The sequence below is a fragment of the Salvelinus fontinalis genome, chromosome 28 (genome assembly GCF_029448725.1).
Source record: "Salvelinus fontinalis isolate EN_2023a chromosome 28, ASM2944872v1, whole genome shotgun sequence".
NCBI lineage: Eukaryota > Metazoa > Chordata > Actinopteri > Salmoniformes > Salmonidae > Salvelinus > Salvelinus fontinalis.
In genome coordinates this window covers 11,900,581-11,927,865 of record NC_074692.1, presented here as the reverse complement: position 1 = coordinate 11,927,865, position 27,285 = coordinate 11,900,581, and the positions used below count along the sequence as shown (strand labels likewise).

At 44.2% G+C, this 27,285-nt stretch overlaps 1 pseudogene; it reads right to left on the bottom strand.

Annotated features, from left to right (window-relative positions):
* Positions 1 to 7,828: 7,828 nt before the first annotated feature.
* Positions 7,829 to 26,598, bottom strand: LOC129825895 (intraflagellar transport protein 81 homolog; annotated as a pseudogene).
* Positions 26,599 to 27,285: the final 687 nt, after the last annotated feature.

Below are 27,285 nucleotides of genomic sequence, written 5' to 3'. Positions count from 1 at the left end.
GCCTCAACACTGGGTTGTCATTAGTTACCACAGCCACAAAGTCAGAAGGCCCGCCTACTCGACCAATCAAACGAGGGAATGTGATGACAGCCAAAGTCAGAAGGTCCGAATGCTCGACCAATCATATGAGGGAGCGTGATGACGCGTATGCCGGTTACAGTTCGTTGGAAACGACCAATCAGATGAGGGAGTATGATGACGATTATGCCGACCGTCTTGCAACAGCAGACGAGACGCATTTATTTTATCTAGAGATCATCAAAGATTTGGTTATTTATTATCTATATTAAAACCAACCGTTCTAAATGCAAAGTGGTAATTGGATGTCTTACTCAAAAACTCATCTTGCAAGCTTATCAGGATGTTTGTCCTTACTCATAGTTACTTGTCTTAACCCCAAATAGGTTTACTCCAACATCTGCATTGTTTTTAAAATGGCATGTAGACAAACAAATTGCTAAATCTTGATTTTAGATTTTTATTTTCAGAATCCATAAGTAATCCACAAGTAAAACGTACATAGTTTCACAGAAATGTTCACAGAAATGTCAATGTTTGAAATTGGCTGATTTAAGATGAAAACTTCAATCCTGTTACTTTATTTGGCACCTAGGCACTTACCCGAGTGGATCTCAGTGTAAGAGGCGTCACTACAGTCCCTGGTTCGAATCCAGGCTGTATCACATCCGGCCGTGATTGGGAGCCCCAAAGGGTGGCGCACAATTGGCCTGGCGTCTTTCGGGTTTGGCCAAGTTAGGCCGTCATTGTAAATAAGAATTTGTTCTTAACTGACTTTAATAGTTAAATAAAGGTTCAATAAAAAATACTACAGTCAATTATTTATTAAACTTAACATTGCCTTGTAGTCCACCTTTTTGGTATTTTGTGCCAGTTTCCATCTCTGTACAAAGTCATTGTCTTCAAGCTATGGAAGATGGCAAAACATGTAATGATAATAATTGATTGTACTTACATGGCACTTTTCTAGACACCCAAAGCTCTTTATAGTATAAGGGGAATCTCACCACACGAACTTACTCTTTATTTGCATTTATTTATCTAGCCCATCCACCCCCCTCTTCCGAGGACAAAAGTATATATATATTTTAAACATAGATTTAGTTTAATATACATAATTCATACACTTTACATACATGGTACTTTTATACACAGCATTACATTATAGGAGTACAATACACGTACGCTACGATCACAAGACGCAGGCCTCCTAATTGTCCCTAGAATTTCTAAGCAAACAGCTGGAGGCAGGGTTTTCTCCTATAGAGCTCAATTTTTATGGAATGGTCTGCCTATCCATGTGAGAGACGCAGACTCGGTCTCAACCTTTAAGTCTTTACTGAAGACTCATCTCTTCAGTAGGGCATATGATTGAGTGTAGTCTGGCCCAGGAGTGTGAAGGTGAACGGAAAGGCTCTGGAGCAACGAACCGCCCTTGCTGTCTCTGCCTGGCCGGTTCCCTTCTCTCCACTGGGATTCTCTGCCTCTAACCCTATTACAGGGGCTGAGTCACTGGCTTACTGGTACTCTTCCATGCCATCCCTAGGAGGGGTGCGTAACTTGAGTGGGTTGAGTCACTGACGTGATCTTCCTGTCTGGGTTGGCGCCCCTCTTGGGTTGTGCCGTGGCGGAGATCTTTGTGGGCTATACTCGGCCTTGTCTCAGGATGGTAAGTTGGTGGTTGAAGATATCCCTCTAGTGGTGTGGGGGCTGTGCTTTGGCAAAGTGGGTGGGGTTATATCCTGCCTGTTTGGCCCTGTCCGGGGGTATCATCGGATGGGGCCACAATGTCTCCTGACCCCTCCTGTCTCAGCCTCCAGTACTTATTTATGCTGCAGTAGTTTATGTGTCGGGGGGCTAGGGTCAGTCTGTTAAATCTGGAGTACTTCTCCTGTCTTATCCGGTGTCCTGTGTGAATTTAAGTATGCTCTCTCTAATTCTCTCTTTCTTTCTCTCTCTCGGAGGACCTGAGCCCTAGGACCATGGCTTAGGACTACCTGGCATGATGACTCCTTGCTGTCCCCAGTCCACCTGGCCATGCTGCTGCTCCAGTTTCAACTGTTCTGCCTGTAGCTATGGAACCCTGACCTGTTCACCGGACGTGCTACCTGTCCCAGACCTGCTGTTTTCAACTCTCTAGAGACAGCAGGAGCAGTAGAGATACTCTTAATGATCGGCTATGAAAAGCCAACTGATATTTACTCCTGAGGTGCTGACTTGTTGCACCCTCAACAACTACTGTGATTATTATTATTTGACCATGCTTGTCCATTTATGAACATTTGAACATCTTGTCCATGTACTGTTATAATCTCCACCCGGCACAGCCAGAAGAGGACTGGCCAACCCTCATAGCCTGGTTCCTCTCTAGGTTTCTTCCTAGGTTTTGGCATTTCTAGGGAGTTTTTCCTAGCCACCATGCTTCTACACCTGCATTGCTTGCTGTTTGGGGTTTTATGCTGGGTTTCTGTACAGCACTTTGAGATATCAGCTGATGTAAGAAGGGCTATATAAATACATTTTATTTGATTTGGTTGAGAGCCCAGTCGGACATACTGCCAAATTTTCTAAAACGATGTTGGAGGCGGCTTATGGTAGAGAAATTAAAATGCAATTATTTCGCAACAGCTCTGGTGGACATTCCTCTTGTCAGCAAAACAATTGCATGCTCCCTTAAAACTTGAGACATCTGTGGCATTGTGTTGTGTGACAAAACTGCACATTTTAGAGTGGCCTTTTATTGTCCCCAGCACAAGGTGCACCTGTGTAATGATCATTCTGTTTAATCAGCTTCTTAATATGCCACACCTGTCAGGTGGATGGATTATCTTGGCAAAGGAGAAATTCTCACTTACAGGGATGTACACTCATTTATGCACAAAATTGGAGAGAAATACGACAAATATTTCAGCTCATGAAACATGGGACCAACAATTTACATGTTGCATTTATATTTTTGTTCAGTGTAAAGTTGGTCGCTTCGTCTTCCATAGTTTTCCGTAAATAAGCGTTATAACATAAAGATACGGCTGTGTGGGAACACTAACCATAACCCTATCAAGGTGTGTATCAATTTAACCTTTTGTTTTTTGAAAAAAATAAAAAATTGGTTCTTGAAAAAACAAGGTCCTTATGCTTCCAAAACAGTACCTTGCATGTTAATGTTGGGACCAAGCGTTGGGGATCTTAACAAAACTTCCCACTACAGAAGACTCCATTCCAAGCACACAAGTTTAGTGCCGCGTTCAAGTGCTAGTCGGAACTCTGAAATTACCAACTTGCTAACTGGTTGAACGTGGTTCGTGTAGGACTACAACCAGTTAGCAAGTCATACATTTCAGAGTTCCGTCTAGCACTTGAACGAGGCACTAAACTCATGTGTGCTTGGAATGGAATCCCTTATTATACTAATGGAATGCCACACCAAGCAGTGATGCAGCCAGTCAAGATGCTCTCAATGGTACAGGTGTAGAACTTTGAGGATTTGAGGGACCATGCCAAACCTATTCAACCTGCTGAGGGGGAAGAGGCGCTGTCGCGCCTTTTTTACAGCTGTGCGCGTGTGTGGACCATTAAGTTCTTAGTGATTTGGAAACCTGGTCCACTTTAGCCCCGTGTATGTGGATGGGGCATGCTTGTCCCCCCATTTCCTGTAGTCCTCGATCAGCTCCTTGGTCTTACTAACATTGAGGGAAAGGTTGTGTTACGGACCCACACTGCCAGGTCACTGACCTCCTCCCCGTAGGCAGTCTCATCACCGTCGGAATTCAGGCCTACCACCGTCATGTCATCAGCAAACTTGATGAGGATGTTGGAGTTGTGCGTGGCCATGCAGTCGTGGGTGAACAGGGAGTACAGGAGGGGACTAAGCACACACCCTTGTTGGGCCCCCGTGTTGAGCGTCAGCGTGGCGGAGGTGATGCTGCCTACCCTCACCACCTGGGGTCAGCCAGTCAGGAAGTCCAGGATTCAGTTGCAGAGGGAGGTGTTCAGTCCCAGGGTCCTAAGCTTGGTGACGAGCTTGGAGGGGACAATGGTGTTGAACGCTGAGCTGTAATCAATGAACAGCATTCTAACATAGATATTCCTCTTATCTAGGTGGGTGAGGGCAGTGTGGAGTGGAGTTGAGATTGCATTGTGTATGGATCTGTTGGGGCGGTATGCAAATTGGAGTGGGTCTAGGGTGTCTGGGATGATGGAGTTGATGTGTGCCATAACCAGCCTCTCAAAGCACTTCAGGATTACAGATGTGAGTTCTACAGGGCGGTAGTCATTGTGGCATGAACAGGAATGATGGTGGTTCTCTCAAAACGTGGGGATTACAGACTGGGGACAAGGAGATGTTGAACATTAGAGTGAATATACCTGCAAACTGTTTTGCACATGTTCTGAGAACACACCCTCAAATAGCTAGTTATAGTTATAAGTTATATAAAAAAGAAAAGACAACTTGGCCTTTGCCCAAAACTTTCTCAATGTTATGAATTTTAGTGATGTTGTCAATTTTTGCTCCTGAGTGTATTTACTAATTTGGTCTTCAAAACTTGAACTCAAGGTAGGCAATTTCGAAAATTAGGTGTTTCCTGCGAACCCTAATACGCGGCATCACACTCCCTCATCTGATTGGTTGAGTAAGCGGACCTTCTGACTTTGTGGCTGTGGTAACTAGTGACGACCTCAACACGGCCCCTTTCTTGCATATTCCGCCTGTGGGCTACTCTCGTTGGACAGAAGGAGTCCGGAAATGTTTACTCGAAAGTAAGGACAGTTACGCAAAATTGTATTTACCAAGAGTTTGCCATTAGTTTGCAGCCAGTGACAGACATTGTCAAGCAATCCTCCGACTCTGTAGTAGTCAGATATAGAAAATCAGGTTGATACATTTTCCTTTCCCAGGATCAGTAGGGCCCTAGTTCAGGGTTCTCCAACTCAGGTTCTAGGGCTACTGGGTGTGGGCCTACATGCATTTATTCCAGCACATCATTAACACACCCTGTTAAAATAAAACATATTGTGGTATTTAGTCCATGATTAACTGAATCAGAGGGGTGTAACGAAAGCCTGCTCGCTCTCCAGTCTCCAGTACCAGTATTTGCTCTGAATTATTAAATGAGCAAACTAAAAAGCCATTAACTAATTTACAGTAACACAAGATCAATGTACTTTGACATGGGATAATGAAGACATAGGCCTAGATGTGGCACATTCAATTCACTTGTTTTGTTCTTCTTAGTTCACCAAAATGGAAAAATATTAGTTTCCTTATCTTGAAAGTCTATGTACCAGCATAGATTGTGATCCACACTCTAGGTTTGCATACCTAGCCACACCCAGTATTTACATACATTAGTATTACCAACAGGGTTGGGTAGGTTACTTAATACATGTAATCCATTACAGTTAGTTACCTGTCCAAAATTGTAATCAGTAACATAACTTTTGGATTACCCAAACTCAGTAATGTAATCTGATTACATGCAGTTACTTTTAGATTACTTTCCCCTTAAGAGGCATTAGAAGAAGATGAAAATGTATGTTACCTACTGAACCACATCTATTGCAGGATAAATCAATGTTAAAGTTTACATAGCTGGCCATATGGATGTTAAATTTTACTTTATGGATTGGTTATGTAGGCTTCTTCTAACCCATCGCCTTCTACTACATATAATAATATGATTAAATTCTATCTTTACATTAAAAACCAAAGTCTATCAGAATTCCAGTCATTCCAATACATGTTATACCCCTTGATCTTCAAGAATAGGATTTATGGAAATATGGAAGTATAGATTAGTCAAATTGTTTAACCTCAGCATAACCCCAAAACTAAGGATTTACCCTGCTGTTTATGATTTTGGTGTCATGCAGGACTGATTAGGCTCATTGATTCAAGATGAAAAAATAAATGCTGCGCTCATGGAATGGTATGCTTTGAGCGCTACTGAAAAGTGATATTTACATGGGAATAATGAATGCCATATGCTGCATTTGCTATAGGCCTATTGTTTAACTTTTTGTTGGTGACACTTTGATATCTTGATAATATGCAACTGTTTAAAGGGCAAAGCAACAGATGAAACAATAACAAAATGGACGCCCCACCTCTGTTTTGGTAAAAAGCTGAGGGATGGGCCTGGAGGAATGTAACCACTCTCAGATTAATAGACAGAGCTATGGATGCAAGGACTGACCATCCATGATATAACAATAATTGTTTTATTCATGTTATGAGGCTATACAGTGTTTGTTTAAATTTATAATGTTTACAAACATTGGAGAAAAACAAGCTTATATTTTGGGTTCTAATGGAGTGTGACAGTTGAACTAAGCTCATGAGGCATTTATAAGTTATATTCTTCAAGAATGTATTTAAGTCCAAAAATGGATGTAGCAACTACAGATTGTCCCTTTAAGTCTATCAAAAGTGTGCTAGTTTGAACATGTGTCCATTAGGCCTATGGATTTAAAAAAATGATCAGCATGAATTACATTGAGCAATAAAAGCCCCACTTTTATTCCATAGGCTGGGATCCACATTTTTCACTGGCTTGTTCACTGGTTTCAAAAACAATGATTGATAGGCAGCTTAATCTTCTTGAATTCAACCATTGGGTTCAAATACACATTTAGATTTGTGAACAGCCATCCACAACAATCACAATCCGTAAAATGCAAATAGCTGAATGAGAGAGCAGCAGTATGATTCACATCAATGCGCTATGTAGATAACAATAAGTGATATCCGTATCCCCGTAGATTACACCACTGCTGTCATCCTTACCTCCAAGCGTTTATTCAAGTTGGATAATCTTTGGATGCTGACAGCAGTCGCACCATTGGAAGACAACTTGGACTGTATCCTACAAAAGCCTATTCCTGCTATTTTCCCACCATCCATCACACCCATTTGGTGTGTCATCATAGTGGTCTCTGACTTCCGGTCAGACTCGTTCAGGTTGAACAAACTTAAATTTGCACCTTTTTTCAATGCTGATTTGAATGTCTGAGAAAACAGAAGTGTCAAAGATTTTTCACAAACCTCATTTCTGAATAAAAGCAATCCATGAAGTAGTCTAGATTTTCAAAAGTATCTGTAATCTGACTACAATATTGTTTCTGCTGACGCAATGGATTAGTTATCGTATTTTGTAATCCCTTACATGTAATCCGTTACTCACCAAACCTGATAACCAACAACAATGAAAGTGACTGGACCCCAGGCAGCATGCTCATATATTTGCATGCACCTCACCTGAAATCAGAATGTGACGTAAACAAAGGCAGATTCTCTTTGTCAAACCAAGAGATGCAAAGCAATCACAGGCAAACTGCGATCATGGTGTGAAGGATGTCAGCGAAGGCCACTAGATGACACCCCACTGTGTTTATTAGGGGGGGATTATTGTCAGCTCTTTAAAACAGGACTGGCATTTATCATCTGTTGACACTTCCTAATGAGGCCTCTAGTGGCACATCGCCAATCCTGTTGTTCAGTTATAATTCTCTGCCAATCAGTTCCCAGTCAAGTAGCCTTCTAGAATTCACTCTTGATCCATCTGGCACTAACTGTGGCTGTGAGCAGAATATTCAGCTATGCTTCACTACAGCCAAAGCTAAGGCATGGGCACGGCGAGTGACATGTCCCCTTATTCACGTCGGCATTTATAGACAGAGGTATTCAGAATGAGTGATTTGTGAATAGGAGAGGTATATTCTAAGGACGACAGTTAACCTGTCAGTCCATCACCTTTAGATGGCTGTGACTAGTCAGACAGAATTACGACCAAATATTGATTATCTTCAAGTATTGTTTTAAGCATATATTTGTATTAACAAAGTCAAATGAGAAGTACAACAGGATATTATGTAGCTAATATGATATATGTAAAAAATTGAGTTGTTACATTTTAAGTGTTAAAATGGACATAGACTTGGCCAAGGTACAATATGCAAGATGATAATGCTGGACCAGTTCACCCTGCACTGTCCTGTTTTAACAACAGGGGTCCAATTGATTTCCAAAATAGGCAAGCTCCTCGGCCCAAGGTCATGGAAGTTGTTTCCCAAAATAGCAGAGCGCAGCCGTGTCCCAAGTGCAACACTTTGTACGCGGTTATCTTTAGACATATAGATTGGAGATGTATTCTTAAAGATGTGTCAAAAAATATGGAGGCTGAGGATTTGTTTGAAGTCAGAGAGTTAAACCTCTTATCCGCCAGACACCGTCTCGATCATGTGTTCTTTCGGTTCTGGATTCATCAGGCACCTCTCACAATATCATCACCGGAAAGGTGCTCCTCACAGGAGAAAAATCTGTTAAATGGAACTAAATCCTACTTTGGGATTATTCACAGAGAACATAACTAGCTAACTAAACCAGAATCAACACAGATTGGTTGAATTGAATCATTTTAACTTTAGGCAATGAAAGCAGAGATGTTTTGATTACATTAAGAGGTGAAAAGTAATCATCTCATCTCTAGATAAAAAGCGAGACAGACTGATGAACTATAACTGGAGAACAAAGTACAGTACATTTACATTACATTTAAGTCATTTAGCAGACGCTCTTATCCAGAGTAGTGAGATGAGTGAGAAGTCCTGATCATTGTGGTAGAGCTTAGTGTACCAGAGTTAGCCCTGCGTTGACAGTCTCCTCGTTCTCACAGCACCAGCCTATCCTCACCGCCCTCCTGTATGACCTGACCAATGGAGGCCTGGCTCTGGGCCCTCAGGAAGCACCCAAGCTTGCACACCATCAGCTGCTCCAGGTCGAGCCACATCTTCACCTGCTTCATGTTGGGCCTGTGCCTCTCCCTCACGCCTTCTGCTGCTCACGCAACTTCTGTTGTTGTCCAAAGGGAAAGAGGAATCATTATTACATCAGCACAACAGGCTCATTTTGACATCGAAGACAGTGTATGATACCAGCATAGTTAAACAGACATTTTCAGTTTCTTTTCAAGTGTCAGCATATGGTTTTGTATCAAACACTGAATGAAAGGGTGGTCATGAGATCTTTGTATTCATTGACTGGAAGCTTGACCAGCCAAATATTACCAAGTGCATTACAGTAATGTATCACTGCTGTGTGTTGTGCTGCTGCAGCACACCAGTACAGGTGCAGCTTGTATGTCTACATTACAGCTCGTCTACTGGGCCAAATGGTTTAGCAGGGATGCAGCGGAGCCCCATCTGCCATGCACTTTCTCCTCTCTGGCCCCATTCTGATCAGGGTGAGGAACAACCTAAAGTATGGCCCCTGTGTTTGCAGGGGATCCATGTCAGATGCCATTGGCACTGTGCCTGCACCCTGACAAAGCACACACAGCACCTCCGCTCACCTTGCCCAGGGACTCCTGCTCTGCAACGTTCTTCATGTACTGCTCCCTGTGAAACAGCCGGAGGGTCAGTGGTCACGTGAGCCTATTAACTTTCGCAAGATCACTGCTGCCATTATTGTGAGTTTCACAAGGGAAAGACTACCTGTTAGATGAATAACACAACAAACAGTAGCAAACATCCATAACAGATTTTATTAAACCAGTATTTTTTTACATATTTTTCTAAAGAAAAGCAATAGTTCTGGACACACTTGGAAATGCATAGCAGTAGTATATAAAATACCAATGAGGATGAACCTACTAACGGACTGCTGTAAGTGCGTCCTTTGAGGGAGGTGTATGGGGAGGTGTGTGGCAACAGTAGCAGATGCACACGTGTTGTAATAGGAGCCTATGGAGGGGACTGCGGTAATAGAAGTCCTAAGCAGCTGGCAGACTCACCTGATGGTTTTCCTCCTCTCTTGCGGATCAGGGGCCTTCATCTCATCTGCTGCTTGCTGCATATGCAAGTCAATGATCTGTGAAGAACAGAGAGAGATGGGGGGAAGAACAGGAGCTCTGGTTGACTGTCGCAGCACAGAACAGGTGTTGTTTGCTACTTGAGCCCCTTACCTCTTTCATGCAGTTGATGTAGTGGTATCATTTTTCCTCCCGAGTTGTCGCCTCCTTCAGAGCTCTCACCTCCTGCAAGAAGAAACTGAACTGTTCCTCTTGGAGTGAACATTACAATTGTGTGGTGTATGTGAACAAATTACATATAGAAAATGTCATATGTGGTGTTAGGTCAGGTAGCACATAGCATTTCATATTGTACCTGGTCCAGTTTGGATCGGTTACTCTCCAGACCTGCAGTACAGCTGTCTGTAACGATTTTCCTCCTCCTCTCCATTTTCGGAGAAGGAGGAGTATTGAGGGAACCAAGGCGCAGCGAAGGTTGAACACATAATGATTTATTAAATAAACAAAATAGACAAAGACGACGTAGACAGAAAACGAACTATACTTGAATAAACTACAAAACAAATAAACGATGAAAACAGACCTGGACACGAACTTACATATAACTTGAAGAACGCACGAACAGGCACACGACTACAAACAAACGCTACAGTCCCATGTGGCGTAACATCACACAGACACAGGAGACAACCACCCACAAACAAACAGTGTGAATGCCCTACCTAAATATGACTCTTGATTAGAGGAAAATGCAAACCACCTGCCTCTAATCAAGAGCCATACCAGGCAAACCAAAACCAACATAGAAACGAATAACATAGACTGCCCACCCAAAACACATGCCCTGACCATAAACACATAAAAACAACATAAAACAGGTCAGGACTGTTACAGTACCCCCCCCTCAAGATGCGCACGCCGGGCGCACAAGCACAAAGTCCAGGGGAGGGTCCGGGTGGGCAGTTGACCACGGTGGTGGTTCCGGCTCAGGACGCTGTCCCCTTACCACCTTAGTCACTCCCCTCTTCTGTCTACCCCTTCTAATGACCACCCTAAAACCACTTTCCCCTAAATAAACGGCCAACACCGGAACAAGGGGCAGCACCGGGACAAGGGGCAGCACCGGGACAAGGGGCAGCACCGGAACAAGGGGCAGCACCAGGATAAGGGGCAGCACCAGGATAAGGGGCAGCACCGGGACAAGGGGCAGCACCGGGACAAGGGGCAGCACCGGGACAAGGGGCAGCACCGGGACAAGGGGCAGCACCGGGACAAGGGGCAGCACCGGGACAAGGGGCAACACCGGGACAAGGGGCAGATCCCGGCTGAAGGACTCTGGCAGGTCCTGTTTGGACGGCTCTGGCAGGTCCATGCTGGCTGACGGCTCTCGACGCTCATGGCAGACTGACGGCTCTCTACGCTCATGGCAGACTGACGGCTCTCGACGCTCATGGCAGGCTGACGGCTCTCGACGCTCATGGCAGGCTGACGGCTCTCGACGCTCATGGCATGCTGACGGCTCTCGACGCTCATGGCAGGCTGACGGCTCTCGACGCTCATGGCAGGCTGACGGCTCTCGACGCTCATGGCGCTCTGACGGCTCTGGCTGCTCATGGCTCTCTGACGGCTCTGGCTGCTCATGGCTCTCTGACGGCTCTGGCTGCTCATGGCTCTTTGACGGCTCTGGCTGCTCATGGCTCTCTGACGGCTCTGGCTGCTCATGGCTCGCTGGCGGCTCTGGCAGATCCTGTCTGGTTGGCGGCTCTGGCAGATCCTGTCTGGTTGGCGGCTCTGGCAGATCCTGTCTGGTTGGCGGCTCTGGCAGATCCTGTCTGGTTGGCGGCTCTGGCAGATCCTGTCTGGTTGGCGGCTCTGGCAGATCCTGTCTGGTTGGCGGCTCTGGCAGATCCTGTCTAGTTGGCGGCTCTGGCAGATCCTGTCTGGCTGACGGCTCTAGCGGCTCCTGTCTGGCTGATGGCTCTAGCGGCTCCTGTCTGGCTGACGGCTCTGTAGGCTCATGGCAGACGGGCGGCTTTGCAGGCTCATGGCAGACGGGCGGCTTTGCAGGCTCCTGGCAGACGGATGGCTCAGATGGCGCTGGGGAGACGGATGGCTCAGATGGCGCTGGGGAGACGGATGGCTCAGATGGCGCTGGGGAGACGGATGGCTCAGATGGCGCTGGAGAGACGGATGGCTCAGATGGCGCTGGAGAGACGGATGGCTCAGATGGCGCTGGGGAGACGGATGGCTCTGGCCGGATATGGCGCACTGTAGACCTGGTGCGTGGTGCCGGAACTGGAGGCACCGTGCTAATGACAAGCACCTTCCTACTAGTGCGGGGAGCAGGGACAGGGCACACTGTATTCTCAAAGCCTACTCTATCCCTGATGCGTGGTACCGGCACTGGTGACGCCGGGCTGAGGACAAGCACATCAGGATTAGTAGGGGGAGAAGATACAGTGGGTTCAGGGCTCTGGAGACGCACTGGTAGCTTAGTGCGTGGGGCCGGAACTGGAGGCACCGGGCTAAATACACGCACCACAGGGAGAGTGCGTGGAGGAGGAACAGGGCTCAGGATACGCACTGGTAGCCTAGTGCATAGTGTAGACACTGTAGGTACTAGGCTGGGGCGGGGAGGTGGTGCCGGAAATACCGGACCGTGGAGGCGTACTGGCACTCTTGAGCATTGAACCTGCCCAACCTTACCTGGTTGAATGCTCCCGGTTGCCCGACCAGTGCGGGGAGGTGGAATAACCCGCACCGGCCTATGTAGGCGAACCGGGGAAACCATGCGTAAGGCAGGTGCCATGTATGCCGGCCCGAGGAGACGCACTGGAGACCAGACGCGTTGAGCCGGCCTCATGACACCTGGCTCAATGCCCAATCTAGCCCTCCCAGTGCGGGGAGGTGGAATAACCCGCACCGGGCTATGCACTCGTACAGGAGACACCGTGCGCTCTACTGCGTAACACGGCGCCTGCCCGTACTCCCGCTCTCCACGGTAAGCCCGGGAAGTGGGCGCAGGTCTCCTACCTGCCCTTGGCCCACTACCCTTTAGCCCCCCCCCAAGAAATTTTTGGGAGTTACTCACGGGCTTTTTCGGCTTCCGTGCCAGACGCGTTCCCTCATAGCTCCGGTTCCTCTCTCCGGTAGCCTCTGCTCTCCGCAGTGCCTCCAGCTGTTCCCATGGGAGGCGATCTCTACCAGCTAGGATCTCCTCCCATGTGTAGACACCCTTTCCATCCAACACATCGTCCCATGTCCATTGCTCCTTCTTTTCCTGTCCCTTTCTCCTTTGACTCCGCTGCTTGGCTCTGGGTTGGTGGTTGGTTCTGTTAAGGCGTTCCTCCTCCTCTCCATTTACGGAGAAGGAGGAGTATTGAGGGAACCAAGGCGCAGCGAAGGTTGAACACATAATGATTTATTAAATAAACAAAATAGACAAAGACGACGTAGACAGAAAACGAACTATACTTGAATAAACTACAAAACAAATAAACGATGAAAACAGACCTGGACACGAACTTACATATAACTTGAAGAACGCACGAACAGGCACACGACTACAAACAAACGCTACAGTCCCATGTGGCGTAACATCACACAGACACAGGAGACAACCACCCACAAACAAACAGTGTGAATGCCCTACCTAAATATGACTCTTGATTAGAGGAAAATGCAAACCACCTGCCTCTAATCAAGAGCCATACCAGGCAAACCAAAACCAACATAGAAACGAATAACATAGACTGCCCACCCAAAACACATGCCCTGACCATAAACACATAAAAACAACATAAAACAGGTCAGGACTGTTACACTGTCATACTTGGCCTTCTTTTCCTCATACTCTTGAGTTAGCTCCTGTGAAGAATGAAATCCCCATTCACAGATACATGAACAGAGAAATACACATACATGCGCATATTCTACAGCATTTAAGTACAATGACAATACATTTCACTGTTATAGTATGTTATGTACAGTGCATTCGGAAAGTATTCAGGCCCCTTGACTTTTTCCACATTTTGTTACGTTAAAGCCTTATTCTAAAATTGATTTCCCCTCATCAAATCTACACACAATACACCATACTGGCAATGCAAAAACGGGTTTTAAGAAATCTTTGCAAATGTATAAAAAAAAATGAAATACCTCATCTAACCGGTGCCCCCACACATCGACTCTGTACATGTACATGTACATGTACAGATAGAAAAAGATAGAAAAAGATAGAACCTTCCAGAATGCCTTTTACTAAAGAGTGGCTTCCATCTGGCCACTCTACCATAAAGGTAGAGTGCTGCAGAGATAGAACCTTCCAGAAGGACAACACCCATCTCCACAGAGGAACTCTGGAGCTCTGTCAGAGTGACCATCGGGTCCTCCCTGACCAAGGCCTTTCGCCCCTGATTTCTCAGTTTGGCCAGGCAGCCAGCTCTAGGAAGAGTCTTGGTGGTTCCAAACTTCTTCTAAAGAATGGAGGCCACTGTGTTCTTGGGGATCGTCAAAGCTGCAGAAATGTTTTGGTAAACTTCCCCAGATCTGTCTCTTGACACAATCCTGTCTCGGAGCTCTACGGACAATTTCTTCGACCTCATGGCTTGGTTTTTGCTCTAACATGCACTGTCAACTGTGGAACCTTATATAGACATGTTTGTGCCTTTCCAAATCATGTCCAATCAATTTAATTTATCACAGGTGGACTCCAAATCAAGTTGTAGAAACATCTCAAGGATGATCAATGGAAACAGGATGCACCTGAGCTACATTTCGAGTTTCATAGCTAAGGGTCTGAATAGGTATGTTTTTTTATTTTTATTATACATATGCAAAAATGTGTAAAAACCTGTTTTCACTTTGTCATTATGGGGTATTGTCTGTAGATTGATGAGGGAAACTAATTATTTTATCCATTTTAGAATAAGGCTGTAACATAAAACAAATGTGGGAAAAGTCAAGGGGTCTGAATACCCCCCTACTAGTACAAATGTCAGTTTCCCCAACCCTTTTCATATCACTATCGATCAAAGCCCATGTATTTGCACCGTTTTACTGAATCTTAGCTCAAGCTTAGTCTATTAAAATATTTCTGATGCATCATTTCATCATTAGTTATTGTTAGCCCATATGATTTTATACCACCTTAGCAAACACATATTGGAAAATATGATCCCCTGCTTTAGCCAAGGGATGTGAGGGGCTTTCCCTATCATACACTTTACATATAGACTACATGTAAACTATTGTTAATGGACTCCACAAAGATCCTGCAAACCTTATTCTTATTTCGCGTATGTTTTGGTTATACCGTAAGTTATTTTTAGGGCTACATTGATATTGATGACTGCATTGGTGGGTTTGGAGCTTGCAAGAAAGGCATTTCACCATACTTGTGCATGTGACATTAAAACTTGAAAGTGAATAGCAGCTGGTGGAGGCATCAGGGTTTTCCCCTTCCTTTGATAAACCTATTGACCTCCTGTCAAGCTTTGCTAAGCTTCTAGTTTCGCATAATAATCTGGGGTTGTACATTTGGCTAATTCTATAGACACAGCTCTGTGTAATGACGCAATTTGAAGATGAAACTACAGACAAAGTTTCACAGCGTGTGACGTTCACCTGCCGGTGCTGTCTCAAAGGCCTCGGTTCCTTCATGGTCGGTGCAAGGGAAGACTTCTTCTCCACTATCGTCGAGTTCAGTTCCTTCACCTGAAAAAGAGTAACACATATTTCAACCCATATGCCAACATCCTGGTTTGGTGGGGAAAATGATCCACAGAAATGTAAGTTTAAGATGACTAACTATGCCCATAATAACATCTAATAATCATATGTTAACTGTGTTGTACACAAGCAGGGGCTGTATAGGGTGTGCATGGAGAGGCAAAGCTGTCTAAGGCCAACCAGAGGATTGGAAGATTGTGAGGTGAGTGAAAGTCTACTTTATAGCAACAGGTGTTGCAGGTCTAAGCACTTTAAATGGTTGAGCAAACAGGCAGGGCTCAGCTCGACACCTGGGAGTACAGGCCACCGTTCTCCAGTGTGTGTGTGTGTGTGTGTGTATAGCAGTGTGTGTGGTTATGTGGTCTACTGTATATGAGGAATGAGTAATCTGGAAGATGGTGAGTTGAGTGAAAGTCTACTTTAAAGCTACAGCCAGGAATGCTTGAATCCATCATTGGGAACGGCAGTCGACTATCTTCTAAGTGTGAAAGCTGCCAGCTGTCACAATGTTTGTAGTAATCGGACCAAGGTGCAGCGTACGTTGAGTTCCACATCATTTTAATGAAAGTGAAACTTAAGCAAATACAAAAAAAACTAAATAAAGAACAAACGAACCGTGATGACAATGCAGTGCTAAACAGGCAACTACACAGAAACAATATCTCATAACCCACAGGTGGAAAAATGCTACTTATTTATGATCCCCAATTAGAGACAACGATTACCAGCTGCCTCTAATTGGGAATCATACACAAACACCAACATGGAAAAATAAACCTAGAACCCCACATAGAAATAATAAACTAGACTAAACACACCCTGACCTACTCTACCATAGAAAATACAGGCTTTCTATGGTCAGGACGTGACACCAGCTTTAACCACAAACCCTGACTAACCTTTAAAGAATTTCAAAAACATATTGGACTGGGGTCTAATCATTTGCAACTGGTTCTATTTGGACTTTGTTGCAATGGAATGACATATTGATATTATTTGGTGATAAAACCTGGCTTGAAACTCACCAACTACTCTTCTTTTCCCCTGAATACAAGCACAAAGGACAGTTGAAGTATGCACGAGGGGTATTTCAAAGGTTTCAAAGACACTAAATCAATGCGAAGTAATCAATGACACAAACTAAACAGCACAGTCAGACAAGGAAGGTTCTTGTAAAACAAATTGTGCATCTGGACGAGCATCTGAAGGCAATGAGCATCCTCCTGTGACTCAGTATGGGGGTTGTCTGGAGTGGGTAAAGATCTGTCCCTGTGGTAAAGTGACATGCTACTCAGACAGTGGCTCCGATCCCCTGGTATAGTCACCATTTCAGACACGTCGTCCAGCGAGCGTGCCTTCATCTCGTCCAGTTCACCCTTGACGGCCGACACCCTCTCCAGTTCCTCCTGAGTGTCACTCACCGCTTCTGTGCCTCCATGGATTGCTACACAGACAACAATAAGAGCATGAAAGGGCATATGGGGTTCCAGTCATCAGTTAGTACACAAAATATGAGATCTTTGTGCCTTGTAATATGGCAGCATAACATGAGATTGTGTCCAGTTTTATAATCCTAACCCAAATGTCAGTGTAGGGACCTGGCAAGAGTTCATTAGAACCTGGCACTTGAGCAATATAGTCTATCTACACCCACAGGAGCTGCAAGGCAGTGGGATAATTTAATGAGTGTAATCAGTAAATACAAGTTAATAATTTGAGGTGCGTAAACCTCCATGTAATAACATACAATGGCTCAGCTAATTCATTGTTTATAATTAGTTTGCACCATATCGACAAGTATAAGTCTATAGCTGTGACTCAGTGACTAAGTTACTCCCTCCCTGTCTGGGAGGATATAGCACGGAGCCTAATCCTGAACTGACCTCTGGCACCGGTGTCGCATCTCTAAGCACTGTGAAGGGTTGTGTCCACACAAACAGTCAGGGCTCAGTTCCACACCTGGGAGTACAGGCCACATTGTTCTCCAAGAAGAGAAGGTTACATGCGGTCGAGGTAGCAGTGTGTGTGTGTGTGTGTGCAGTCTATTGTATATGATGAGTGAGAAATCTGTGACCTATGAAAATAAACACAATTTCCTTCCCACGTATCCCCCAGTCCTCTATTGCAAATCTGTTCAAACACTGATAAAGACTGAATGTGAATGACCTAATTAAACTACATTAATTATAATATTTGGTTCTGATATGAAAAGTTCACAGTGGCAGGCTGGGCTTCTAGCATGTTCTGGGTTATACTGTAGGCTATAACCGACATTGTTGCAGCGAATGGTTCATTTTATGTGGGAGGGGTAACAGTTGGGAACAGGAATTCAGGTAGCGAGAGGAGAGGGGGCTCAGGCACCAACAGACAACCAGCCGTGGTGGGGTGGGGGGCGAGGGGGTGCAGCCACTGATAAAAAAAATACCAGCGTCATAGAGAGAAACAGATGCAGCCTTCACAAGTAGCAGCAGCCCAGCCCTCCCTGCGTCAGCCAGGCTTTTAGCAAGTCAGGAGGTGGGAGGGTTTTGAGGTGCGAAGTAATTTCCAGGAAGGTTATGTCACTTCACTTTTAATGCAATTTACATGAACATGGGCAGGATGGAAAGGCACGTGTAGCACTATAAGAGGGCTTATGCGGTATGGAGGAAAGCAGGTAGGGTGGATAGCTGCCCTGCTGTGAAAGGGGATTGGTGAGGTGCATTACCAGTTGCTGTTGGCTGACCTCACGCCTCTGTTTTAGGATCTCCTCTGTCCACTGCAGGACCCCGTGCTCAGCTCGGTAATCTCCTGCCTCTTCTTCTTGAACACCGTCCCCTTGCTGCGCAGTTTCCCGACAAAACGTTTGAACTGAGAAGAACCGAGGGAGATGGTCATGAAAAAAATATGCTAAGAGAAAGGGAATTACTAAAAGTAAGGACAATAACATTGCATTTTTTTGTGTCTGAAAATGAGACTGACATGTTCTCTTTCTTCCCAGATACACAAAAACAACCACATCTTGAAGCAAGGTCATCCTCTCCAATTCCTACCAAGACAGACATGACCCCTGGCAAACACATCAAACATTGGCCAACAGGATGCGGCACTCAACCTCCCCCCTCCGTAGGGGTGCAATGAGAATCATGTGCATGTCAACATTTATAGCGGTTGTTCATTCTGGAGAACCCCAGAAATCACAAAATGTTACGTCACTTCAGGCATGCACGGCTTGCGCGCAAGAATGTATGGTTTGTTTTATTTCAGGACATCAAGGGCAGACAAGGTTGAGAGGGAATTAGTAGGCAGAATAATGCTGCATAGCATTCTCTCGTCACATACAATGGGTCCCCAGAACAACTGCTACTAAATTAGCCAGTACTTTGAAGGGCTTGAACTATTTATCATGACAGAGGATCGTTTTTGAAAATGCAGCACAATGGGATAGTAGATAATTAAACATGGTACGCACTGTGCATATTTATAAATAGCAGTAGCCTACAGTATATGTGAAATCTATTTCGGCAGGGTGAATAACCTTTCCAGATTGAGCAAACACATCTGTTATTTATGTTGGGGGAATTTGGGGTGTAAGTGAACAGAGAGCCAAGCAATGGACGATGGAACACTAGACACATGGTGGACCAGTTAGTAGGGGGTTTAAAACCAAGCTAACTAAGGATGGGCACACAGGGGCATAATACAGGCAGCTGCTGGGTGACATGTGATTACACGCACGCTCAGAATGGAAAATACCTCTGATAAGGTGATCATTTCCACCATGACCCATGACTCCAGGAGAGACTGATAAGTCCTTTCCATTTACCACAGAAACCCTTGTTCTAACCTACTGTTTTGCCACACTGAGAAGTAGGTTTAGAGTTCCCTTTCCCATCAAAACACACTCACTTATTATCCAGGGGAGCAGATGAAACCACCCACATTGAACAGGGCATTGGGGAGAGCAGGGAGGAAGTGGCTGCTATTTCAGACAGGCAACTTATGTGCCTTGCCAGCCTGTCCAGCTCTCAGCACCATGATCTCACTGCGTGTGGAACTCCTGCTCATAAAACACTCAGACATGAACATATGGGTGCAGTACGTGCCTTTTATCCAACAGCGACCACCAACTATATAGACCTGCTTATGGCCAAAGGTTGCTCTGAAAACAGGAACAGGCATAGTTTGAGATGTGAAGAGTGGTCGTTTTTCCTTATTATCCTTGATCTTATACAGCCAGGCACATGGTGTGTTGACACAGGAGTGATGGCTCCTGGCACTGTGTTGCAGAGGCTAAAAAGCCACTCAAATTTGAGAGTCCACTCTCTGCCAGTGGTTCAGAGGGATCTAACCAAACATAGCGTCAAAGCTTGTGTCAGTTTGTTTCGATTGGGGTAAAATATCAGCCCTCGAGTTACATTTAGTTGAAGGATTCACACTGCAATGGTTTGTGTTTTGCGGAATTAATTTAGAAGAGATTTGAAAACAGTTAACATTTCAGACAGTTTGTTCAATACTGTCCTGGTTCTAGGTAGTCCATGTTGTGGTCTATTTTTAACCTTGCATGGGAATGTGGGAGAGTGAGGGGAAAGGGATAAGTAGCTTTAGCCAGTAAGCCCCTCTCTGTTTACATAAGAGCAGAAATAGCATCTCACATTCAGTGCGGCGCACAACTCTACCGCGCTTCCCTCTTATCAACAAAGTTTGACGTAAGCAAACAGTAGAATGTTTAATCAATCTACCCCTAAAAATGGAAAACATCATCTCTGATGCATTTTGCTTTATCCTCAGAGAGTTTGGATAGTGATGTTCAGTTTTGAGTGGTGAGCAGATGTACAACGTAACGTGCGAATACAGAGCAGATGGTATCAGTGGAGGCTGGTGAGAGGACGGCTCATAATGGCTGAAACGGAGCGAATGGAATCAAACACATAGAAATCATGTTTGATACAATTCCACTCATTCCGCTCCAGCCATTACCACGAGCCCGTCCTCCCCAATTAAGGTGCCACCAACCTCCTGTAGATTGTATAAGGGTAGCAGTCTTTTTGCTGGACAATACATCACTCCTCATCGAAAAAGGCTCCAACCCTGTTTCAATGGTGAGTAAGGGGATTACTATTGGTGTGGATGATGATGATTTTCAGACCAGAATACTGAGCTGTGAGAGGTGGTTAGTTACCTCATCTCCCTCCAGGTCTCGTGCTTGGCTGTTCTCACCTAAAAGAGACAACAAAATATTAAAATATCAATACGATAACCTGAATAAACCTTTTGATGATAAATAAAGCCGCCTCCCTTCATCAGACAACATCAATCATCCTAACAAGTTCAAAGAGCCAGCAAACGCTTAACAACACACAGACAGCCAGCGCTTACAGATTCATATAACTGACAAAGACCTGTGTGATTTAGTATCAATGACAGGGAATGGCATTCTGAAATGGACATAACCTTCATCCTATGTAAATGCTGGTGTTATGTCATATAAATGTACTGTATGTTTAAAGAATGTGAGACAAGAGAAAAAAAATCACCTGCTGCCTGAAGAGACAGTTTATCATCCATGGGGTCATTTCTCATCATTCTTTTCTCAATTAGCGGATTTATTTCATTGTTGTTTTCTCGAATCTGGACAAAGTGGGGAACAGTCAGACTCAAACTTTCAATTTGTCAGAAACAACATGTTTGGTTACTGTCAGTCATTCTTGAACCAAATTGACAAGGCTCTATAGCTTAATTACCCAGGTAGGTAGATAGCCCACCTTGTCCCTAAGCTCAGCTTGGCCCATGTCCGGCTTGGACACCACCTTCTGCAGGTACTGCACCATCCACCTCTTACTCTCCAGCTCCTTGGGCAGTTTGTCAGACACCATGTAGGAGTTGAACTTGATCTCCTCTTCATGAAGTTGGAGACAGTAACATAGACAGAGACAGTAACAGAGACATTAACAGAGACAGTAACAGAGACAGTAACAGAAACAGTAACAGAGACATTTGATCAGGCTACATCATTCTGAAAGTCTTTGAAACACAATGAGGCACACCTGCTCATAGAAGAAAAGGAAGGTAATATGCTGAACTTGAGTTGAGCACACCTGCTCATCACAAGAATTAACATTAAACAAGATCAAGAGAGGGTATGCAAAACATTGTTTTAATTAATCAACTCAAGAGCATAACCTCAACATACAGTGCGTTCGGAAAGCATTCAGACCCCTTGACTTTTTCCACATTGTTATGTTACAGCCTTATTCTAAAATTGATTCAATAGATTTTTTCCTCATCAATCTACACACAATACCCCATAATGACAAATCAAAAACAGTTTTACTGACATTTTTGCTAAATTATAAAAAACGGAAATAGTACATTTACATAAGTATTCAGACACTTCACTCAGTACTTTGTTGAAGCACCTTTGGCAGCGATTACAGACTTAAGTCTTGGGCATGACGCTACAAGCTTGGCACACCTGTATTTGGGGAGTTTCTCCTATTCTTCTCTGCAGATCGTCAAGCTCTGTCAGGTTGGATGGGGAGCGTCACTGCACAGCTATTTTCAGGTCTCTCCAGAGATGTTCGATCGGGTTTAAGTCCAGGCTCTGGCAGGGCCACTCAAAGACATTCAGAGACTTGTCCCGAAGCCACTCCTACGTTGTCTTGGCTGTGTGCTTAGGGTCATTGTCCTGTTGGAAGGTAAACCTTCGCCCCAGTCTGAGGTTCTGAGCGCTCTGGAGCAGGTTTTCATCAAGGATCTCTCTGTACTTTGCTACGTTCATCTTTCCCTCGATCCTGACTAGTCTTCCAGTCCCTGCCGCTGAGAAACATCCCCACAGCATGATGCCGCCACCGCCATGCTTCACCGTAGCGATGGTGCCAGGTTTCCTCCAGATGTGACGCTTGGCATTCAGGCCAAAGAGTTAAATCTTGGTTTCATCAGACCAGAGAATCTTGTTTCTCATGGTCTGAGAGTCTTTAGGTGCCTTTTGGCAAAATCCAAGCGGGCTGTCATGTGCCTTTTTCCTGAGCAATCGGGGGAGAAGGGCCTTGGTCACCTACAAGTAGATTTATAAGCATGATGTTGGTTTCTTTTAAAATGCTGATAAGGTGTGTTGTCATTTGACAACAATCTTTGATAATATGTCAACTTTTACCTGTGTCTTTATAACAAACTCAGCAAAAAAAGAAACGTCCCTTTTTCTCAACCCTGTCTTTCAAAGATAATTTGTAAAAATCCAAATAACTTCACAGATCTTCATTGTAAAGGGTTTAAACACTGTTTCCCATGGGAAGACATCAGTGAAGGGAAGACATCCCCCTCCCTCATGTGGTACCCTTCCTGCAGGTACATCCTGACATGACCCTCCAGCATGACAATGCCACCAGCCATACTGCTCGTTCTGTGTGTGATTTCCTGCAAGACAGGAATGTCAGTATTCTGCCATGGCCAGCGAAGAGCCCGGATCTCAATCCCATTGAGCACGTCTGGGACCTGTTGGATCGGAGGGTGAGGGCTAGTGCCATTCCCCCCCATAAATGTCTGGGAACTTGCAAGTGCCTTGGTGGAAGAGTGGGGCAACATCTCACAGCAAGAACTGGCAAATTTGGTGCAGTCCATGAGGAGGAGATGCACTGCAGTACTTAATGCAGCTGGTGGCCACACCAGATACTGACTGTTACTTTTGATTTTGACCCCCCTCCCTTTGTTCAGGGACACATTATTCCATTCTATTAGTCACATGTCTGTGGAACTTGTTCAGTTTACGTCTCAGTTGTTGAATCTTGTTATGTTCATACAAATATTTACACATTAAGTTTGCTGAAAATAAACACAGTTGACCGTGAGAGGACATTTCTTTTTTTGCTGAGTTTATGTGTACTCTGTATGCAGCAAAGGTGATAATATGGATTACAAAGCCTGTAAATTGGAAAGTTGGACATGCCATATCATTAGTTGGTTCTTCTGCTGAGCCAGAGACTCTTCTCTCTCCTGTTCCACATGTAGTTGTCTGGCCAGTTCCAGCATCCGCTGGTGGTTGAACACTGACTCCACCTGGTGGACACAGAAAACAACTGTGATACTGTTTCGGCACCTGAGATTGAGTTTCACCTCACACGACAGCCGGGAGCCACTACCACTGACCTCAGTTTCCCTTCTGGCATGGCCTTAAATTATCATCCACTAAAATAGCACTCTATTACTATTCTGCTCTGGAAAAGGGTGAAGCCGTGAGCCTCTCAGATGCCTGTCTAGTCTCATTACCAAAAGGAATCCGTTGGCGTGTATAAGAGTTTCCATGTTTTCATGTTTTCATTTTCATTCCTCTCTGAGTCCCTGTGAGTTTCAGGCATTAGTACAGGGTGGGCTTCCTCAAACAGATTGTCTGCCTTACCCTCTTCTTCAGCAGCTCCACTCGCTTGATCAGCTGGTCCTTCTCCTCTTCCATAGCACCAATGTCCTGAGGTTGGCGAAAATATTGTGTTTTAGCACTGCCTTAAGCCTATTCCATGTGACACCTATTGAAAAGGTGTCACACTATTCCACTGATCTCTGCAGTGGAAAAGCCAGAGCTCTTCAGTTGCTCACACTCCTTATGGTAGGTCTTGAATCCTTCCATTAGTTCTTCATACTACAAAAACAACGGATCAAACACTATGCAATGATTAATCATATCTTAGTTATGCATTCCATCACATCTTTCTGGCCCACAGTGAACTTAAAAATAATAAAATAAAGCTTTTAATCATGGCATCATAGCGTGATCTCTCTAGTCTAGCGAGAGGAGTCATTATCCCACGTTCCCATTATTCCATGTTATGCTTGCACCTTGAAGTCAGTGTTAAACAAACCTGGTGACAGGTGTCAGTGATGACACCACCCTGCAGGAACTCTGCAGGTACCTCCAGCTTAACCAGGAAGCGAGCCAGGTAAGCCGTCTTCTTCAGCTCTGTGATCCTCTGCAGCAACCAGTGTAGGATAGGGTGAATCACAGGCTTTACTACCAGTCACCAGACCCTGTCTGAAACTGCTCCTGTATGAAGAAAGAGGACAGTGAGAAGCAAACACTCTCAGTGTTCTACTGCTGAAATCTGCTTTGATTTTGTAAGTTGTCAGTCAAGAATACTTACAGATCAGACATATTCCCAAGTGGTTTGTATTTCAACATCCCTAGCAAAGTGAACATTCTCTTTGCTGTTTGGTCAGGCATTTCTTCACGGATATCAATAGCTTACTGAAATGGATAAAATATGATTTACAATTTATTCACACATTTTACACACACTTTAGGTGACTGACTGATAATTGGAAACATAATAGTAGTGGGGCTCAAAATAGGGTAGGTGTCATCATCAACATTACATTTGAGACATATCAACTGGGACAACTCATGATCAAAAGTATGAGGTTGTTGTTTACATTGCCATTGTTTACATTATCTTACCTTAGTGTCAATTTCAGCCAGAACATCGTTGAGAATCTCCAGCAGTTGCATTGGCTCCAGTGAGTCGAAGGTGATCAGGTTACCTTTTTAAAGTTAACGTTTTTCTTGAAGGGGGTCTTTATTCAGGTGCTCAACAATAAATGTAAGTTGCTTGCTCATCTTAAAATCAACTGGTCAGCTAACGTTAAAGCGAGGTAAATAATTTTAGATAATGTTAGCTAGTCAAGAGGATTAGCAAAAATACAGAATCAAAACTAGCATTACGTTAGCTTGCTACATACTGTAAAGTTAGCTATTTAGCTAACGTTAGATACTGTTATAAAACGTTAGATGGATAGCTTGAAGCATAGCTAGCTAAAGTTACACGCTAACAAGACAGTTCGTATGCACAAAGTGGCCAGCTAGCTTGTCCCCTTGTTTATTTCGAGGAATACTCGTTTTAAACACCATAACAACGTTCACAGTCAGCAAAACAAGACCATTTGTTTTTTTTAAACAAGACCATTCGTATCCGTTTTGGTAACCAGACACAAACGTACTCGAGCTGGTTGCTAACAGGAAGTCTTTCAGCTTGCTCAAGAGGGCAAAGATTGTTTGGCAAGATAGTCGAGTGACTGCTCTAACATTGGAAATAGCTTAAAAATAAAAGTGATCCTTTTACTTGACCACAATATCAGAAATGTTAGTGTATTTTGCCTGTTGCAAGATGCGTTCAGTTTCTCTGATCTTACCCTCCCCTTTTCATAGTAGGGATTGAAGCTTATTTTTGAGTTCTAGTGGTCTGCCAAGGTGGGTAAATTAAATAAAAGATACAATCAGTAAATGTTTTAATAACGGGACATCGAAATGTGTTTTAAACAATAATGTTAAATATAAATGAGTTAAAAAGGAATTCATGATTGAAATGTAAATATTCTTCATTAAATAATATCTGGAATAATAGTTTAATTTCCATTCAACTAGATAGTACTGTCCCCATGCTGCTCCCCGTCAGGGGTCTGAGGACTCTGAAACAAAACTTAGGCTCTTGAAACGCATCCGTGAATTGGTAGATGTGCTGTACATTGTTATAAACAGTTAGTACACTGCTATAAACTGTTATTCTCACTGTTATCGACTGTTACAAACACGTATTACAAAGTCCCCCAGTGTCCGGTCTGGGGCGTGAAGTCAGGAACTTTGCTGGTCGGTTACTGCGTAGCAATCTTGCGGTGCCAAAGGCCCTGGTCTGCCCTAGAAAGCCTATGTAAATTACGATCGCCAGAACGGCCAAATCCATTTATTTTGGACAGCCGTTTTGGGATCTAAAATGTGTTTATGCTGACATACTCAGGGGGGGCGAGCTCAAATCATGACATCAGTGAGCTCCATGTAGGAAAATCGGAGCTCTAGAAAGAGTCCTGACTTGGAATTCTGAGTTAGATGACCGTTCTAAAAATGTATAATCCCATTCGGCACTCGTTTTTTTCAGAGTGGCCAACTGTCTTGAACGAAATGAAGTCGGAAGTCGGAGATTTCCAAGTTCCCAGATGTTTTAAATGCGGCAATAGGATATACATCACAGATAGAACAATGAGACAGATATTTCACACAAATTATAAATGTGAAGCATCCGCTTAACCTTTCCACTCACTATCAAATTTGGTAGTGATAGGAAGCCCAGTGGCCGGAGAAGATTGATTTTGACCGACATTCTGTTAATTTTCCATCGATGAAACATTCATTTTTCAATACAGTTTTCTGTTCCCAAAACTAGAATCTGTTACGAACAGAGTGGACTAAGTTTAGTAGACTTTGCCCTATGCCAAATCTTTACAAAACTACATTGTTTAAGGCTTACAAAGGTAAATTAAGTTACACGCACTTCAGAGTTGGCGTTCCCTGTCGGAAATATGCAAATGTATGTTAGAACGTGCCAATAGGATCTTGCTAGTTCGTGCGTGGCTCTGCCCATCTTGCTTGTTCTGCCCACTATGACTCATTTGTTCCAATTTGAAAGGACAGGCTATGGTCTATCTTGGTTTAGTTATACAAATCTTTCTAGACATTAAAAAAAAAATCTCGGACTTCCGACTTCAGTGCAGGTCATCCAACTCGGAATTCCAACTCTGGAACTCAGGCCTCTTTCTAGAGCTCTGACTTTCCAACCTGAAGATCACTGACATCATGAATTGACCTCGTATTTTTCAGAGTTCCCAGTTAGTCCACCATGAGATACTGTAACGCCGACATCATCCAGGTATTCTTAAGGACAACTCCCGATGGCGCATGAAGCTGGAAGTATTTGAATTTGAAGCATGCCATATTGTT